The 11,866-nt window shown below is 58.5% G+C and overlaps 1 long non-coding RNA gene across 2 annotated transcripts; it reads left to right on the top strand.

Annotated features, from left to right (window-relative positions):
* The first annotated feature begins 2,316 nt into the window (after positions 1-2,316).
* On the top strand, positions 2,317-9,303 carry LOC115305556. Of its 2 annotated transcripts, XR_003914845.1 has the most exons (3): positions 2,317-2,403; positions 6,885-6,985; positions 8,963-9,303. It is a non-coding gene; the product is annotated as an uncharacterized LOC115305556 (long non-coding RNA). The 2 variants fall into 2 exon arrangements; XR_003914844.1 differs by lacking the exon at positions 2,317-2,403 and having other exon boundaries at positions 6,107-6,985.
* Positions 9,304-11,866: the final 2,563 nt, after the last annotated feature.

Raw genomic sequence — 11,866 nt, 5'->3', positions numbered from 1 at the left:
TTTCAGCACTGCCTTGAGGCCACTTGAGGATGCTTCCATGTCCTAGATGTATCTTAGGTCCCCCCGAGGCCTGTGAGCTTCTCCAAGGGCAGGGAGGGTGAGCCTGTGCGGGGGTTTGGATGAATGGACAAGGATCCTGGTGGGTAAGCCCCGCAGGCTTGGCTTTGAAACCCTGCTGTGCCAGCTGCTGGCCGAGGGTCCTCGGGCAGGAGATTGACCTCTCTGAGCCTCAGTTTCTTCAGCTGTGAACTGGGATCACTACATTTGCCTTGCGTGGTGGCTGTGAGGACCAGATATGAGAATGGCACCCTCCCGTGCCTGGCAGAGTACAATTACTCAGCATACAACACAGCCACTTACCTTTCTATCCTAGTCTAGATCCACACCATTGCTGCCCCCGGAGGCTTGTCCGAAATGCACAGTGCCAGGCCTGCCACAGACCTGCCGGCACGGAATCTGCATTGTAAGAAGACTCCCAGTGACCCATGTGCACAGTAGTTTGAGAAGCACTGATCTAAAGGGTAGGTCTAGGGGCGCTCAGTCGGTTAAAGTCCAACTCTCGATTTCAGCTCAGGTCATGATCTCACGGTTCACGAGATCGAGCCCCATATCAGGTTCTGCGCTGACAGTGCAAGTCTGCTTGGGATTCTTTCCTCCCTCTCCCTCTCCCCTTCCCCTGCTTCCTCTCTCTCTCAAAATAAATAAATAAACAACAAAAAAACAAGGAGTAGGTCAAAAATGGGCAAGCAGTGTGATTTCATGTGGCTCAAACTAATACTCAACTCCCTTGAACCACTCAACAATCTAGGAAGAACAAAATGTATTATCCCCATTTTAAAGACAGGAAAACTGAGTCCTGGGGAGGTCACCTGACTTCCCGAATTCACACGAGCAGGGGTTAGCCACGCCAGATTTGAACCAGTGCCATCCTGGGCCTGTCCCGTGTTGAGCTTGGGGGACCCCAGGGTCCTCATCTGTAGAATGGGGTCCCAGCGCAACCTGAGTGCGGCGATTATGCTCTGACATGCCCCGCGCGGTACCCCAGACTCGTCTTCACAAAGCATCGGGCGTTACATTGCCAGCTCACCTCTCCGGAGCCCCCTACCCTTGAGGGGCCTGCAGGCCGAGGCAGGCAGGTAGAAGACAGACAGAGAGACCGAGACAACTGTACAAACACCCTCGGGCGGTGCTTACATAAGTCAATAAGCAAACAGCAGCCCAGTGGGAGTGACTAATGTTCTTAAGAGTAACCGCCACAGCAGTGGGCATAATGCTCCTCCGGCACGGACGCGCCCCCTGCCCAGCGGGGCACATCCCTGCTGAAGACGTGGACTTGTCATCAGTGGTCCCAGTGGGAACACATGGCCAGGGAAGCTAGATCTCGCTCTCTCCTCCTCCTCCCCTTCCTCCTCTTTCTTGGGACTCTGACAGCACATCCTTCTCTCTTTTTTTTTTTTTTTTGGATGGAAACACTTCGGAGGAGCCCAGAGTTCAAAACCAACCTCCACCTCACCCCAGCTGTGTAACCCTGGGGGAGTCCCTGCCCTCTAGGCTCTAGAGGCCGGCGTTCTGGGACCAGCGCATGTGGCGATGGGGTTAACCTAGCGATGTGTCATTGATGCGTAGCAAATAGAGGGCCCTCGGTAAACGGGAGCGCGCGTTCCAGTTCCCCCCGCTAGGACGACGCCGTTTCCTTCCTTTGCCCTAGAGGGAAGCAGCACCCATACCCTTATTACAGATGCAAAACTGAGGCTCAGAGAGGAGAAGTGACCTCCCTACGGTCATCCTACGCGTAGTCGTTGGAGCAAAGGCAGACGTGAACTTACGTTTTAGGACTCCCAGAACCGTGCTCAAGGGGAGAGAAGAACAACTAAGGCAGGAAGGCAGACTTCCCAAGTCACACCCATCCAGAGTGAGATCTTTTCTCCCGTGGGATCTGGTGAGGGCGTGTGGGGGTGAGCGAGGGTGCCTGTGGGATGTGTGTGGGAGAGGGGACGAGGGACATGGGGCTGTGTGTACGTGGGCATCTGTGTGGACCCGTGAACGCACACAGGCTCGGGAGGGAGGGGACGACAAATGGCCCCTGGGACCCCAGGGATGCCCCCACGGGGGAGACCCAGGGCCGGCCGTGGGCCAGTGGGCCCTGTGTGCAGGCGGCCCGGGCCTCCCCTCCCTGAAGCCCACCACGGGGTGGAGGACGTACCTCAGCCTTCACCGGTCATCTCCCCGTCCACCCCCCGCCGCCCCCAGCTCCTTCCTGTTTTGATGGAAGGAAAAATTTTCAGCTTTTTCCTTCTTTATTTTTCCAGACGGGTGACTCGCTCGGGAGAGGAATTCCCCCCTCCCCAAACCATAATACCGATACATCGATGCCATAGATCCAGGCCCATCCTGTTGTGCTGGGTAGTCACGGTTATTTTTGGGTGCTTTACGGGGGTGGTACCCCAGGGGAGGTGATACGGGGGGGTGCTCAGCTGCCTTCTCCCAGTCCACATGCCCCCTCCCAGAATCCTCCCCACCCCCTCCCAGTCCTCCCTGCATGAGCTCTGGGAGGAGGGAAGGAAGCCTGCTAAGCTAGGGTATAAATAACTCAGGTGGTTACTCAGCTCCTGAGAACATGATAACATGAGTCATGATGTGAAATCAAGAGGAGCCGTGAGCAGCCTTGGGCCACCGCCCGGGACAGGGCAGTGGGGCTCCAAGGAGAGGGGGTCTGGTGCCCGGGGCTGGGCCGTGGGTGGGGCCCAGGAGGACAGGAGTATGGTGTCCCCACGTTCGGTGTCGCATCCTGGCTCAGACCCTCCAGTTACTCACCTGGAACTGTGGGCGGGGGGAGGGGACCTGGGCCTCATTGCCAAGGCCATCCTGAGCTGGGGAGGGGAAAGAGGGCAGTGGGCATCTTCGGTCTCCTCCCCGTGTCTGGTACACGTCAGGTCCATTGGAACTTACAGTCCCGCCCCATTTCCAAGGCAGGTGCCCCAAGGAGTTCCCTGGGCTTCGGTGGGACTTGCAAGAAGGACTCGCAGCGTGCGAGGTGGGGGGAAAGGTTCCTTCTCCCTCCAGGGTGGCCCTACGTTGAGGACAGTCCCCACCCTCCTTTAACTGCCTGGCCACAGCGTGGGCTTGAGGTTTGGGTGCGGAAACAGGACGCCATTAGGGAGCACCGGCCTAGCCCGTGTGAGGAGCCCAGGCGGCTGGGGGGAGCCCGCTGGGTCCGTCCCAGGTGCTGGCTGGCAAGGAGCAGAAGCCAGCTCCAGCCCCTGCCCGCTCACCCGGGGAAATCCTCGGCTTTGGGCGCTCCTCCGGAGCCAGGCAGGCTTGGACCCTGGGTTGCCATGGCAATGGGTTCTGGAGCCTGCGCACGGAGCCACCCTCCTCTGTGTCCCCCTGCAGCTGCCCGGCCTCACAGGGAGAGAAGGCTCTGCCAGGTTGAGGGCCCACAGCACCTGTCCTGGGGGGAGGGCGCAGGCTGGGGCTCCCATGACTGCGGTGGACCCAGGCTGGGAGTCAGGACACTGTGTGGCCTCGGGCAGCTCGGTGCCTGGGGCCGAGCCGCAGGCTCTTGGACTGTACAAGGGTAGAATAGGGAGGGGGGAATAATGGCTGTCCATTAGTTGGACCCTCAGTTGTGAGGGTCCCATAGCTGAGCAGCTGTCACCCACAGCCCCTGTCCTCATCTCTAAGGTGTCTCCTCTCCCACCTTGGGCCTCAGTCCCAAGGGCAGCAGCTCCAGAGCCTGCACCCCACCTGGCTCCACCCCAAGGACCCTTGGCCTGGCTTCTTCCCCAGCATGGAGGAGGTCGCCCCACCCCCCCTCCTCCTCCTCCACATGCCCAGACAGCTTGGCATGGCTCAGACCCAGCCATTCAACGGACAGCCTGCCCTCTGGCCCCGCACACACAATGGGGACTCCAGGAATATTGTCCCGCCTGAGCTGAATCAAACGCTCTAAATTTAGCCCATCTGATGCGTCCTCTGCTTCCTGGCCCTGCTGCCCTCCTTTCAAGGCGATGAGGTCACCCCGGGAACTGCCTGCCCCAGCAGCCGGCCCAACCCTGGGGCTTTCCAGGGCCAGGGCTCCCCTCCTGCTCTTGGGGAATGGGCTGCCAGGGGATTAGGGGCCTTGGGTCTTCCCTCCCTCCCAGCCTGACCTGCCTCTCAGGCTGCTGGGCCCAGAGCTGAGTCTGCAGGAACTTTGAGCACCGGGCCTGGGATGGGAGGGGGCGTGGAGGAGGGAGAAACCACGGAGGGAGGGGCGAGAGAGCTTCTGGGCACAGAGCACATGTTGAAGCACCAGGGGCCTGGGCATGTTGGAAGTCACACGACGCCTCCTGGTCGTTGGCAGCGCCGAGCGCTGGCTGTGCCCTGGGCCCGGCGCCCCGGAGAGAATGGACCCGGCTCCCTCCGAGCGGGCAGTATAGAGGATGGAGGACACTCAGCAAGCGAACAGTGAATGACCGAGGTCATTTTCGTCCTGACACATGTTCTGAAGGAAATAAATCAGAGAGGACATGATGGCGAAACCTCGGTGGGGTGGATGACCCCGATTTAGAGAAAGGGTCAGGGGAGGCCTCTCGGAGAGGTGACATTTGAGCTGAGCCTTGGATAAGCAGAAGGAACTATTCGAAGAGCTGGGTGGGGCCAAGCCCTCGGGGCCAGAAGAGGGTAAGGGCAGACTCCAAAGAGAGGAGACACCTACGTGGTTGAGGGGCAGTCTGGAGGCCAGGGGTCCACTCCCGGCAGGGGGAGGGGCGGGCACAGGGTCAGGAGGCAGCAGCGGCCAGGTGCAGAAGAAGTCAGGGTAGCTAGCATTCCCTGAGCCAGAGGAGGTGCCCCTCCCACCTTGATGAGCAGGGAGCCACTGTCTGACTCAGATTTAAGAGAATTTGTTGGCTGCTGTATGGCGAGAGGTCCGCAGATGGCCCCGGGAGGAGACTAAAGTCACAGCACCTTGGGATACTAAACAATGGATGCTGGAGGGCACCTTCAAGGTTTACCTGCTTTGGCCCTCTCATGAGCCCCTGAGGCCCAGAGAGAGTCTGTGTCTGCCCAAGGTCACACAGCAAATGGGAAGTCTGCCTGGAAAAGCTTTTAGAGAAGGTAGAAGAGGAACTTGGCCACCTGAAGGGGACATGTCTTTTCTCGAACACCACGTCTGAGACCCCGCCCCTCAGCCCAGCCTCCTGCTGCAGTGTGGGCTGTGGGCCAGCAGGCCAGAGAGCGAGGTCGCTGGGCGATGGGGAGGGGTCTGCCCTGTCTCTGGCCTGCTTCCTCCCACATCCTGGGGACAGGTGTTCTGACTCTGGCCCCTCCCACAATCCTCCCCAACCGCAATCCTCCCCCCTGCTCTGCCAAGAATCCAAGGTTGGCAGGGAGTAGTGGGGGGGCCTCTGGAATGTCGCTTTCCGGTGCCAGCACCAGCGTGCCAACCTCGGCAGAGGCCTCGGGGGTGGACGGGGGATCACCGGATCTCGTCTGGAACGGGGAGGCTGGCAGCCATGAGCCACCACCGGGGAAGGGCAGGGCCCTGCCTGTCGCATCTCAGGCTTACACTAGACCCCTCCCCGGGGCTCCCCGAACTGCTGGCCAGCTCTTTCCCGCTCATCTCTCCTGGAGTGGGGGAGCTGTTTCCCTAGCAACTGTGTCCCCCCATCATGTTCTGCCCCTCCAGCTTCCTACACCCTCAGTGCTTCTTGGCTTATACCTGAACTCTGTTGCGGGGGGGGGGGGGGGGGGGGGAGTGCTCTGTGTTGGAGATTCCTATTAACCCTTCAGACACAGTGTGAAGAAAAGTGTTTTGGGCTGAGGCCGATCGGGTTCAAATCTCATCTTGACAGTGACTGCCTCTCTGGGCCTCAGTGTCCTCATCTACAAAATGGAGACAATCACCCGATAAAAGAATCGCATACGGGTGCGACTTCTGGGGGTCTCGGTTGGCTGAGCATAGTACGACCCTTGATTTCAGCTCAGGTCATGGTCTCGTGCTGAGTTCAAGCGCTATGTTGGGCTCTGCACTGAGCATAGAGCCTGCTTGGGATCCTCTCTCTTCCTCTCTCTGCCCCTTCCCTGCTTGCACAAGCACGTGTTCTCTCTCTCTCTCCCTCCCACTCTCTCTCTCAAAAGTAAATAAATAAACATTTAAAAAGAAAGAATCGAATAGGGTAACACTAGCACCAACCCACCCCTGCCCCAGGGCCTTGGCACATTCTGGCTCCTTATCTGTCGCTTGCTTCCCTCCCTGACCACCTAGGAGAAGTAGACTGCTTCGTGCCTCTGCTGGCCAGGGCGAGGGCCTGGGCCGGAGCCTGGGAGGAGGTGGGGCACTGGAGTGGCGAGGGCCAGCGGGGCACCCGGTTACGATCCCCACTCAGGAGTCAGACCAACCTGGGTCTGAGCCCTGGCCCCTCCACTGGACAGCTCTGTGGCCTTGGGCAAGTTACTAAACCTCTCAGAGCCTTCATTCTCTCATTTGCTTAATGGTAATAATAACAGTTCCATAATAACAGTATCTTCCCCACTGGGACACGTGGGACACAGCTATTATTGTTAGTATCATCAGCTGGTGGGGGAAAGGGGGTGCTGTGCAGGGAGACTGTGTCTCCCCAGTGGCCCGAGGTTGTTGGAAGCTTCCAGTGAAGGTGACGGGCAGCCTTGAGTGGCGGGAGTGAGGACGGGGCGTCCAGCACCCACATCCCCTCTGCCTGCATCTCTCAGGCTGAGGTGCGATTCTCTGGGGGGACCCCCCACGCTCCCAGCTATGCTGGTGGTGGAGCTGGGTGAGGCCTCTTTTTCCAGCCAGATGCCCTTTAGGCCTGGGGCAGGGCCACCCCCTCCTCCCCTCTGCCAGCAGGGCCCCGGCCAAGATGCCTTTATTTTTAAACCAGCGAACAATGCCTGGCCCTGCACAGCCTCCTACAGAGGACAGAGAGAGCAAGGATGGGCTGGGAGCCGCACTTCCTGGGCCGACACTCCTCATCCCGGACAGGTACCCTACTCACTTCCCCTCGTCCCTGGCCTTGACACTGCTCTCCCCCTGGGAGGCGGGGGGGGGGGGGGGGGGGGGGGGGGGGGGGGGGGATGGTCCGGATTCCAGAGTGCCTGTCCTCTGGCTGGGATGGGATGTCCTCTGGCCGCCCCCATCAGACAGGCATGTATGAGGCACGCTTGCCTTGCTCAGCCCCTCCTCCCCTGCAGGGGGCCAGTCCTAACAGTGGCTTCGGAACCAGAACCAGGACATCTGACCCCTCAGACTTCCCCTCTGCCCCCATAACCCCCCCCCCCAAACCAGGCTGGACATTCTGCCTCCTCAGGAAGGCTCCCATCCTGCCCAGTGCCAGTGAGGTGCCGGTGCCTGCTCACACCTCCCCTTGCTCACAGCTCTCCAGAAAATTCCTGAATCAGTGCAGCAGGGGGACGGTGCACCTGGCACTGACCAGCAGCTGGACATTCCTAGAGGGCAGGGCAAAGTCGAGAGACTGGGGATGCGGGGTCTAGTCCTGGATCTGCCATCAGCTCCTGTGTGACCTTGAACAAGACCATCACCGTCCTTCCTCCCTCTATTTCCTCTTCCCTAAACCTGGGATAACGCTCAGGATGGGAGAGGACTTGGTAAAGTCTGAGCTGCTGTGCACCCATGGGCGCAGGGCCTCTGGATGAGCAGGAGACACGGAAAACAGGGGTCCCTAACCCCTACCTGGTGGTCTCTATGGAGAGCCGCACACACCAGACCTCAGAGCCAGAGACGGCCCAGCTTCAGACCCCGCCTGTCAATTGCAGATTTGGGGCAAAGTAACTACTCCCCTAGCACCTCTGTGTCCCCATCAGTAAAATGCGATCATGATCTACCTGCCGCATAGGGCTCTTGGGAAGATTGAGACAGAATACGTAAAGCGCAAGCGCTCAGTGAGCACTTGCTCTTCCCACGTGCTCGAGGGAGCCAGACGGACGTGTGTGTTCACACTGAGTGCGCGCCAGAGAACGTGCATGGAAGAGAGCAGACACCAGAGTCGGAGTGTGAATTTACTCACAGGCCAGAGACCGGTGTTCAAGTATGTGCACCGATGTCCGAGGACCATGTGCGGGCCCAGGCCTGGAGCACGTGGGTGCTGAGGACGTGCTCACAAGGACCTGAAACACTTTATGTCCCTTCATCCTGCCATTGAGATGAGAGCACGGGTGTGACCACCTGTCTTCTCCCGCTGTCCTCCCCTGGTGACGTGGGAACACAGGCCCTCAGCCTCCCCCTCCCAGAACCTGGCCCCGCCTGGGCTGCTGGGGAAGAGCCTTAAGGGGAGACCTCTGGGAGAACACTGGTCACTGGAGGCCTTGAAATGGGCTGGGTCTCTCCTGGCTCTGAGGCTGCTTTGCTTTTCCCCATAGCATTACTGCCTGTGGTATTTCCTGCAGATATTTCATCTCCCCACCACTACCCCCATGAAGATGAGGGTTTTGTTGGCTCTGCCCACCTGGCTCTGGAGAGGGGGCCCGAGGAAGATGGAGGGACCCAGCAACCCAGCGGGGTGGAGGAGACCAAGACGGGCATGGCCTGGGGGAGGGGGCATCCTGATCACTGGGTTGGAGAGGAATTCTCAGGACCAGATGACCTTCTGGCTGCACCGGGAAAAGCAAGATTTCCTCCTGGGGCAGCCAGAGGTGGAGACGCCCCTCACTGCTTCATTGGGAGAGGGATGCGCTCACAGGCACTGAGCACATGGGTGTGCACACTCGAGCGCACGTGAACACACGCATGTGCACAGGCACACACAAGGAGGGCAGTCCAGACCCAGGCAGGTGGTGCGTGGTTGGCAGATGCCATGAGGCTTAGCCACTCAGTGCCTGTTTCCATCCTCCCTGTGGAAGAGAGCCTCTTCCGGGCTCCACTGAGCTGGTGAGGAGAGGGCAGGGGAAGGTCATGTTCACGGAGCCTCCCCCCCACTGTGTTCCCCTTCTTGAATCTGGATAGGTCTGAATTTGCAAAGCAATGCTCTGTGGCTTTCAAGCTAGGTCAGAAAACGCAACGTAGCTTCTGCTTGGTTCTCTTGGGACACTCACCTCTGGAGCTCTGGGCCGCCATGCTGTGAGGAAGCGCAATGAGCCCCCACAGACCAAATGGAGAGCTCCTGGCGGTCCGGAGGGGGACCCAGCCAGCTCACAACCCCCCCCCACCCCTGCTCTTCCAGTTCCAGCCACCATCAGCAACTGCACGGGAGATCCTATGCCAGACCACTGAGTCAGACCCATCCCAAGTCCCCGGGCTGCAGATACTATGACAAACAATAAAATGATTCTGATTGTCTTAAGCTACCCAGGTGTGGGGTTTGTTATACGGCAGTGTTTCCCTGGAACACAGCCCACTGCAAATCGTGGTGGGTTGAGGTTAAAACATCCAGAATCCAACCACTTCTTGTGCCTCCACACACCACCCTCATGCAGGCCACCAGGATCTCTTGCCTGGACACCTGCAGTAGCCTCCTGACTGATTTCTCTCCTTCTGTCCTCAAGCCTGCGGTCTCTTCTCCACACAGCAGCCAGAGCGAGCCCGAGGGCAGAGACACCTCTGCTCAGAGCCCTTTGGTGACTCTCGACTCCCCCAGGTCTTGACAGCGACCCACAGGCCCTACACGATCTGCCCCTGACCTTAGCTCCCCTCCACTCTCCCCTGGCTCATGGCATGTATCTAGTCCCCAAACGCAGCCAGCACTTACTTTCTCAGAGCCATTGCTGATGCTGTTCCTTCTGCCTGAGGTTTCTTTTCCCTGCACATCTGCCTAGCTCGCTTTCACACCCCTCAGCTTTCAGCTCAAAGGTCACTGATACAGTGAGGCCCCCCTCCCCCCCACACACACCATGCCCCCCAAACTCTCCATTCTCTCCCTGCTTTATTTTTTCCCATTGCCTCCCGCCTCCTGACCCATTGTATCTCAACATTCGGTTGGCCGCCCTCTTCCGTTGTCACGTGTGTTTCCTGCCAATCGGATTTTGTTTTTACTGCTCTGTCCTCAGGGGCGTCACACAGGGTGGTGCTTCGGAAGTCTCTGGAATGCATGGAGTGGATGGATGAATGACTAATTCCAGAATCCTTCCACTCAACCCAAACCCCTCATGGGTGAGTGGAGAGGCCTTGAGCCTCTCGAAAGGGGCAGCCCTCTTGCCCATTCCGGGTGCACCCTCTTGCTCCAAATGAGGAAACTAAGGCCCAGAGAAGGTAGATCGCTTGTTGAAGGCTAATCAGTCATTCATGTAGTCAACGGATATAGAAGCTTTATAGCATCCCGACCTGGCAGAGTCATTGAACGTTAAGCCCCAGCACCACTCACATGCACAGTACTTCCAAGAGACATGGAGAATCCCTACTTTATGTTCCTAATCATCTATGTTTTCCTTAAAGGTCCCAAGATTACTCAGCTTCAGGCCCCAGCAACCCAGGACTGACCCCTGCCTCCCCACAGGGTTTTCCACATTAAATAAGTTACTGCCCATAGGGCAGTGCCCGGTACATAGTGAGAGCACAGTGCTGCGGTGTGGGGGGCCGGCTGCGTGCCAGGGGCTGTGCTTGGAGCTGGGGATTCAGTGAGAAACAGGGTGGACCAAGCCCCTGTCCTGCTGGAGCTTATCCCCAGAGGCGGGAAACAGACGATGAACAAGGGAGCATATAGGCATGAAGTGGCACAGTGATGGGGCAATAATGAATGATCAAGTGGTGTGGAGGCAGGAAAGAGGAGATAGATGGGCAGGGGGGAGGTGTTGGAGACTTCTCCGAGGAGGTGACATTTGAAGAGGTAAATGATTAAAATGAGAGAGCCATTATCAGGCAGTGGGAAGAGCAGGTGCAAAGGCCCAGTAGACAGAATGAGCTGGATACTCAGAGAAACCACTAGGCCAGTGAAGACATGAGTGAGGAAGATGGCTGGGAGCCGTGGTCAGAGAGGCCCCGGGGGTTTCTCTTCCACTCCCATCTCCCCCTTCACGCCTCTCAGAGATGAGCACCTGCAGAACTGTCCCCCAGGCCACCGCTGGGGTGCCACGGCTGGGTACTGCTAGGGCGGCGGCCACTCCTGCCTTGTGACCTCAGCCCCACCCAGCCCAGCCCCCACTTCCCCTTCCAGTTGTGACCCAGGAAGTCAGGAACCACATCCTTTCCTAAGCTGGATCTCCCCTCCCTTTGCTCCGTCCCAGAGGGTGGGCCTCAGCTCCCAGCGTGGACTCGCACTTAATGGCCAACCCCTGTGGAGGCCTCATCTGCCTTGCCCCTCACCCACCCACTGGCTCCAGCGTGTCAGACCCTAGCGGCCTCCTCTCCTGCCCCTTCACCAATTCCCAGAAACCATGTGGTTTCCCTGTGAATGAATCAGGCCCAGAATACCCTTCTTCCCTCCTCTCTCTGACCAAATCTCATCTGTCACCTCCTCCTGGAAGTCCCTGGGTTCTAAGCAGCAGATGAGTCTTGCTCATCTCTAGCCCCCAGGGCCAGGCATAGGGACTTAGCACCAAGAAGGATCTCAGTAGATGGATGAACAAATGAATGAAGAGCTATTTGGGTCCAATCAGCCAATTATCCCTTGGCCCAGACCCCAGGGGTGACAGACCTGCTCGCATTCATGCGCAAAATGCTCTTTCCCTGAATCCCGGGGTCTGAAGCAGGTCTGGGCTCTGCACTGATTTGCTGTGTGACCTTGGGCAAGACTGTTAACCTCTCTGAGCCTCCGATCCCCTATCGGGCAGTGTTGAAGAGCATCAGGACTCATCCCACAGAAGGGCTCTGAAGATTCACTGCGATGGCCCAGGGAGCTCAGGGAGGGGAAGTACCAGACGCCTGGTAACCATATGGCTGATTAGATCACATTAGGTCTGAGGTCCTTGATCTCAA

This window comes from Suricata suricatta, chromosome 10, assembly GCF_006229205.1.
Source record: "Suricata suricatta isolate VVHF042 chromosome 10, meerkat_22Aug2017_6uvM2_HiC, whole genome shotgun sequence".
Lineage (NCBI taxonomy): Eukaryota > Metazoa > Chordata > Mammalia > Carnivora > Herpestidae > Suricata > Suricata suricatta.
The sequence above is the reverse complement of the archived record's forward strand: the minus strand, read 5'-3'. Positions and strand labels throughout refer to the sequence as shown.